Here is a 7293-nt window from a genome sequence, read left to right on the forward strand (position 1 = left end):
CGCCCCAAACTGAGGGCTGGGCCGGTGCTCAACTCTTGTGAACTGCTGCCCCGCCGTGGACTGAGGGCTGGGCCCAGAACTATACAACCCTTGTGAACTGCTGCCCCGCCCTGGACTGAGGGCTGGGCCCAGAACTATACAACTCTTGTGAACTGCCGCCCCGCCCTGCACTGAGGGCTGGGGCCTGTACGGTGGTAGCGGTGAGCCGCTGACTGCCCCCTCTTTTGTTGCCGCCCACCCTAGACCAAGGGGCTGGGCACCGCGGGACGTGTTACAGTGGTATAGAAGTGACTTGTTTTTGACCCTTAATAGGAACACAGTTTCCAATGTCTAAAAGTTAACAGTACACATTGGTTGTGATTACATTTCACTGTGTCAGTTCTGTGACTGAGAAGGAAAAGGGATGTCCTGACCTCAAGGGAAAGCATTCTCTAACAAAAGTGTCCAATAATGAAAACTAATAAAAGGACAAAATTTTCAGATAGGAAAAAGCACTTTAACACCAAGAACTGAAAAGGAGGAATTGTCTAACTGCCAAGTGAAGTACCAGATGAGTACTGCAGAAAACACTCAGTTCGCACAGAAGTGTGGTTTTATCCCAATTTTAAGGCCAAAGTTTACAATGCTTGTTCTTGCTTGGGCCATGCATGATCCTATCACCTGCAGAGGGATTGCTTGTGTCAGCTCACTCCCATGAGTATAGGGCCCTATCAAATGCATCACAGATAGTGAAATCTGGTGTTTTGAATGCTGTGGCTTTATGCTATACAGATTTCATAGAGGAGACCAGTGTTTCTCAATTTGGAGGTTCTTACCCACAATGGAGTTGCAGGGGGCCCACAGGGTTATTTAAGGAGGGGTCACAGGATTGCCTCCCTTACTTCTAAGTTGCCTTCAGAGCTGGGTGGTTGGAGAACAGTGGCTTATTGGTCAGTCACCGAGCTCTTAAAGGCAGCACCCTGCCAGCATCAGCACAGAAATAAGAGTGGCAACACCATACCATCATCCTTCTATGCTGTTGCTGATGGTGCCTCTGCCTTCAGAGCTGGACTTCCAGCCAGCAGCCACTTGCTCACTAGCTGCCAAGCTCTGAAGGAAGCACCACCATCAGCAACTGTGCAGAAAAAAGGGTAACAATACTGTAATTCCTCCTACATCAACCTGGTGACCGCTATGCCCTACCCCTCTCCTACACAACTCCCTTTTGAGTCAGGCTCCCTACATTTACAACATCATGACATTTCAGATAAAAATAGCTGAAATTATGAAAATTGTGATTTTTGAAAACATGTGACCAAGAAATTGACCTAAGTGGACTATAACTTTGACAGGGCTGTATCCATAAGTAAAACTGGCACAGTCTCACCCTATCAAAACAAAAAAGCGGTCCAGTAGCACTTTAAAGACTAGCAAAATAATTTATTGGGTGGTGAGCTTTCGTGGGACAGATCCCCTTCTTCAGACCATAGCCATACCAGAACAGACAGGTACGGTCTGAAGAAGTGGGTCTTCCCCACAAAAGCTCATCACCTAATAAATTGTTAGTCTTTAAAGTGCTACTGGATTGCTTTTTTGTTTTGTTAGGATACAGACTAGCATGGCTACCTCTCAGTTACTATTGTACAAGGTATGTACAACAGCAGTGACAGCAATGCCAGCTCCCCCCAGCACTCAGCATTTGCCTGCCAGGAGGCCTGACCACTAACTTGGAGGACACCTGCTGGACGTGAGAGGGTCTCCATTACTACTTTGCCCTTTAAGAATGCTAGTTAACACCAGTGACTTTTGTACTGAGGGCCTTTGTCCATGAGGAATTGCAAGGAGACCACTGACTCACTCTGTAGCATAGGCCACCAAGAAGCCATCAGGTGTAAAGATTTTCAGTGCTCATCGCCCTGAGTGTCAAGTAAGCTAATGGCTTAATGTCAGTTGTCTTCCATTAACAATACCTCTAACCCTTCAGTTTTCCAGACTGTTTATGTATACCTGTCAGCTTGCTTTTTATGTTAGGGTATGTCTATACTTACTGGAAGACTCCTTCAGAGTCAATATTCTGGGGTTCGACTTAGTGCACATAGTGGGGATATGCTAAATCAAACCATCGGGGCTCGACAGATGACAATGTCAGAGTAAAAAGAAGGTCAGGGCAAAACAGGGAGGCAAGATCAAATCAATATTTTAGATGCCTATATACAAATGCAAGAAGTATGGGTAATGAACAGGAAGAACTGGAAGTGCTAATAAATAAATACAACTAAGACATTGTTGGCATCACGGAAACTTGGTGGGATAATACACATGATTGGAATGTTGGTATTGAAGGGTACAGCCTGCTTAGGAAGGATAGAGAGGGAAGAAAGGGGGGAGGTGTTGCCTTGTATATTAAAAATGTACACACTTGGACTGAGGTGGAGATGGACGTAGGAGATGGACGTGTTGAGAGTCTCTGGGTTAGACTAAGAGGGGTAAAAAAGAAGGGGCATGTCCTGCTAGGAGTCTACTACAGGCTGCCTCCCCAGGTGGAAGAGGTGGATGAGGCTTTTTTTAACAACTAAGAAAGTCATGCAGGGCCCAGAATTTGGTGGTGATGGGGGACTTCAACTATCCAGATATATGTTGGGAAACTAATACAGCAGGGCACAGACTATCCAGTAAGTTCTTGGATTGTATTGGAGACAATTTTTTATTCCAAAAGGTTGAAAAAGCTACTGGGGGAAAGCTGTTCTAGATTTGATTTTAACAAATAGGGAGGAATTGGTAGAGAACTTGAAAGTGGAAGGCAGCTTGGGTGAAAGTGATCATGAAATCATAGAGTTCACAATTCTAAGGAAGGGTAGAAGGGAAAACAGCAAAATAGAGATAATGGATTTCAGGAGGGCAGATTTTGGTAATCTCAGAGAGCTGGTAGGTAAGGTCCCATGGGAAGCAAAACTGAGGGGAAAAACAGCTGAGGAGAGTTGGCAGTTTTTCAAAGGGACATTATTACGGGCCCAAAAGCAAGCTATCCCGCTGCATAGGAAAGATAGAAAATATGGCAAAAGACCTCCTTGGCTTAACCAGGAGATCTTGCATGATCTCAAAGTAAAAAAGGAATCGTATAAAAATGGAAACAAGGAAAAATTACAAAGGATGAATATAGGCAAACAACACAAGAATGCAGGAGCAAGATTAGAAAGGCTAAAGCACAAAATGAGCTCAAACTAGCTACAGGCATAATGGGAGACAAGAAGGCTTTTTATAAATATATTAGAAACAAGAGGAAGACCAGGGACAGGGTATCGCCATTGGTCAGTGAGGAGGGAGAAACAATAACAGGGAACTTGGAAATGGCAGAGATGCTTAATGACTTCTTTGTTTCGGTCTTCACTGAGAAGTCTGATGAAGGAGTGCACAACATAGTGAATGCTAGTGGGAAAGGGGTAGGGTTAGAAGTTGAAATAAAAAAAAGAACAAGTTAAAAATCACTTAGAAAAATTAGATGTCTTCAAGTCACCAGGGCCTGATGAAATGCACCCGAGAATACTCAAGGAGCTCATAGAGGAGGCATCTGAGCCTTTATCTATGATCTTTGGAAAATCATGGGAGACAGGAGATATTCCAGAAGACTGGAAAAGGGCAAATATAGTGCCCATCTATAAAAAGGGGAATAAGAATAACCCAGGAAACTACAGGCCAGTCAGCTTAACTTCAGTGCCAGGAAAGATAATGGAGCAGGTAACTAAAGAAATCATCTGCAAGCACTTGGAAGGTGGTAAGGTGATAGGGAACAGCCAGCGTGGATTTGTAAAGAACAAGTCATGTCAAACTAATCTGATAGCTTTTTTAGATAGGATAACGAGCCTTATGGATAGGTGAGAAGCAGTAGATATGGTATACCTAGACTTTAGTAAAGCATTTGATATGGTCTCTCATGATATTCTTATCAAAAAACTAGGCAAATACAATTTAGACGAGGCTACTATAAGGTGGGTGCATAACTGGCTGGATAACCGTACCCAGAGAGTAGTTCTTAATGGTTCTCAATCCTGCTGAGAAAGTATAACAAGTGGCGTTCTGCAGGGGTCTGTTTTAGGACCGGTTCTGTTCAATATCTTCATCAACGATTTAGATATTGGCATAGAAAGTAAGCTTATTATGTTTGCAGATCATACCAAGCTGGGAGGGGTTGCAACTGCTTTGGAGGATAGGGTCATAATTCAAAATGATCTGGATAAATTGGAGAAATGGTCTGAGGTAAACAGGATGAAGTTTAATAAGGACAAATGCAAAGTGCTCCAGCTGGGAAGGAACAATCAGTTTCACACATACAGAATGGGGAGAGACTGTCTAGGAATGACTACAGCAGAAAGGGATCTAGGGGTTATAGTGGACCAAAAGCTAAATATGAGTCAACAGTGTGATGCTGTTGCAAAAAAAGCAAACATGATTCTGGGATGCATTAACAGGTATGTTGTGAACTAGACATGAGAAGTCAGTCTTCCACTCTGCTCTGCTCTGGTTAGGCCTCAGCTGGAGTATTGTGTCCAATTCTGGGCACTGCAGTTCAAGAAAGATGTGGAGAAATTAGAGGGCCCAGAAAAGAGCAACAAGAATGATTAAAGGTCTAGAGAATGTGGCCTATGAAGAAAGGCTGAAAGAATTGGGCTTGTTCAGTTTGGAAAAGAGAAGACTGAGGGGAGACATGATAGCGGTTTTCAGGTATCGAAAAGGTTGTCATAAGGAGGAGGGAGAAAACTTGTTCTTCTTGGCCTCTGAGGATAGAACAAGAGGCAATGGGCTTAAACTGCAGCAAGGGAGGTTTAGATTGGACATTAGGAAGAAGTTCCTAACTGCCAGGGTGCTCAAACAGTGGAATAAATTGCCAAGGGAGGTTGTGGAATCTCCGTCGCTGGAGAACAGGTTAGATAGATGTCTATCAGGGATGGTTTAGACAGTACTTGGTCCTGCCATTGGGGCGGGTGGCTGGACTCGATGGCTTCTTGAGGTCCTGTCCAGTCCTAATATTCTATGATTCTATGACAGTCAATCCTGGTACGCCTCATTCTTGTGAGGAGTAAGGGAGGTCTGTGGATGGCCTGATGAAGCAGAATGGAATTGTGTATCTAAGATCGACTTTCAGATCTAGTGTAGACCTGCCCTTGAAGGTTGTACAGTAGGCACCACTGAAATGGACTGACAAGTGTTTTCTGGCCTTTTTCCATTCCATTCCATTGATGAACTACCAAGTAAAAAGGGGTTGTGGGAATTGTGGTCACACTTACAAGGTGTGAATCTGGACTAAGTCTACTGGCCTTAGTGGAGTTGCCTTGAATTTACCAAGAGTAGAATTTGGCCCACTCTATGTATTAAATAAACAGAACACCAACATAATGGATGCGTCCCTCTATTTTTCTTATGTCTGAACTGTATTAAGTGTCTGGCTAGACAGTTCTTGTCCCAAGGGTCTTGTAGTCTTCTACACCTATGTAATTCCATCTTACTTGAAAGGCTAGTAATGCATCTTCACTGCACCACTTGAATTACCAGATTCAGTAGGGAGTTAAAAGAGCCCTCTTCACTTTCATATTTGGTTGCTAGATGAATAGGGCTGGCAACTAATTTTGCCACTAACATTCAGTGTTGTACTTGCAGAAATCATAAAGGATGTTAAAAGTAATTTCATCATTTGTATTGTGAACAAGTAGTTATCAACAGGCAATGACACAAAAAAATCAGTCATCTACAGCCTTCAGTATGTAAGCCAAGTATCAGCCTAGGGAAAAACCTGATATCACGTTATCTCCTCACTATGGAGAGCTGCCTCAGCAGGGAACTAAGAGATGGTTGTTCTTTTTAATCACATCTCTGACAGTTAGTAGTACAGTGGATATTTTGTCTGTTGATCATTGCTGATTCAATCCGCTCAGTGCATCAAAAGAGTTTCTGATAAAATCCATTAGCCTGAGGGACTCTGCTTCAGGGAGTCATTATAAAGTCTGGGAAGGAGGTGAGGCAAATCTCTAATCAGAAAAGACCAAGCCAGTAGGTAATGGAGCTGTCCTTGTACAGCTGATACCTGGGACTGACTTGTGTTGGTTCCCACAACGTAGAACCTTCCAATTTGACAGTGAGCCATTGATAGCTATTCTTTGAGCATAGGTCTTTCAATCAGTTGTCTGCCTACTTTATAGCAATTTAACCTCAATGACATTTCCCTAGTTTTCTTAACAACAGGGTCATATGGGACAGTCAAAAGCCTGACCAAAATCAAACTGCATCATATCTACTTCTTTCCCCATCTTCTAGGCCATCAAAGAAAGGAATTTGGTTGGTTTTGGCCGGATTATAACCCAGTTTTTCTCCAGTTGGCGACAAACTCTTTTATAGTTTGCACCATTATCTTTCCAGCTATCTAAATTAGGCTAACTGGTCTATAACTTCTTGGTCCTCTTTGCTTCCCCTTTTTAAAGCTAGCTGTTATGTTTGTCCTTCTCCAGTCTTCTGGGACCTCACATGTCTTTCAAGAGTTCTAAAAGACAATTGGGAACTTTTCCAAGATTGCTTCAATTAGTTTCTTAAGTATCCCTACAACGCATTTTGTCAGGGCCTGCTGACTTGAATACATGTAATTTACTTAAATATCGAGCATTCCTGTAGAACCTTGAAGATTAACAAATTTGTTAGGTAGTGATCGTTTCTGGGAAAGACCCACTTCTTTAGATTATTGGACAATAATTATAATCTGGAGAAGTGGATCTTTCCCACAAAAGCTCATTACCTAATAAATGTGTTGGTCTTTAGGGTGCTACAAGACTGCTTGTTGTTTGTGAAGCTATAGACTCGCATGGCTATCCTTCAGAGACTGTTTACCTAAATATAGTCCAACCTGTTGTTTTCTGTTTTAGCTTGTATTCCTTATTGTTGTTATGTTGATTATCTGGTCATAATTAACCCTTTTAGTGTAGACTGAAGCAAAATAAGCATTAAACAAACAACACAGCTTTCTTGACAGCCTCAGTTATTAGCTTTGCTTCCTCACTAGATAGAAGACTTATACTTTGTCTTTTTGCTTGTTTTGAATGTATTTAAATAACTTTTTCTTATTGCTTTCACACCCTTGCTTGGTGTAACTCATTCAGAGCCTGAGCCTTTCTCATTTTGTTGATACATGCTGATGTTATTCTTTTGCACTTCCTTTTAGCAAGTTGATAATGTTTCCCCTTTATGTAGGATTCCTTTTTTACATACTCAAGGGTATGAATTACCTACAGTTCCTGTTTACTCAATCACTTAATGTATTATTTGAGAAATGGA

Source organism: Carettochelys insculpta, chromosome 12 (assembly GCF_033958435.1).
Source record: "Carettochelys insculpta isolate YL-2023 chromosome 12, ASM3395843v1, whole genome shotgun sequence".
Lineage (NCBI taxonomy): Eukaryota > Metazoa > Chordata > Testudines > Carettochelyidae > Carettochelys > Carettochelys insculpta.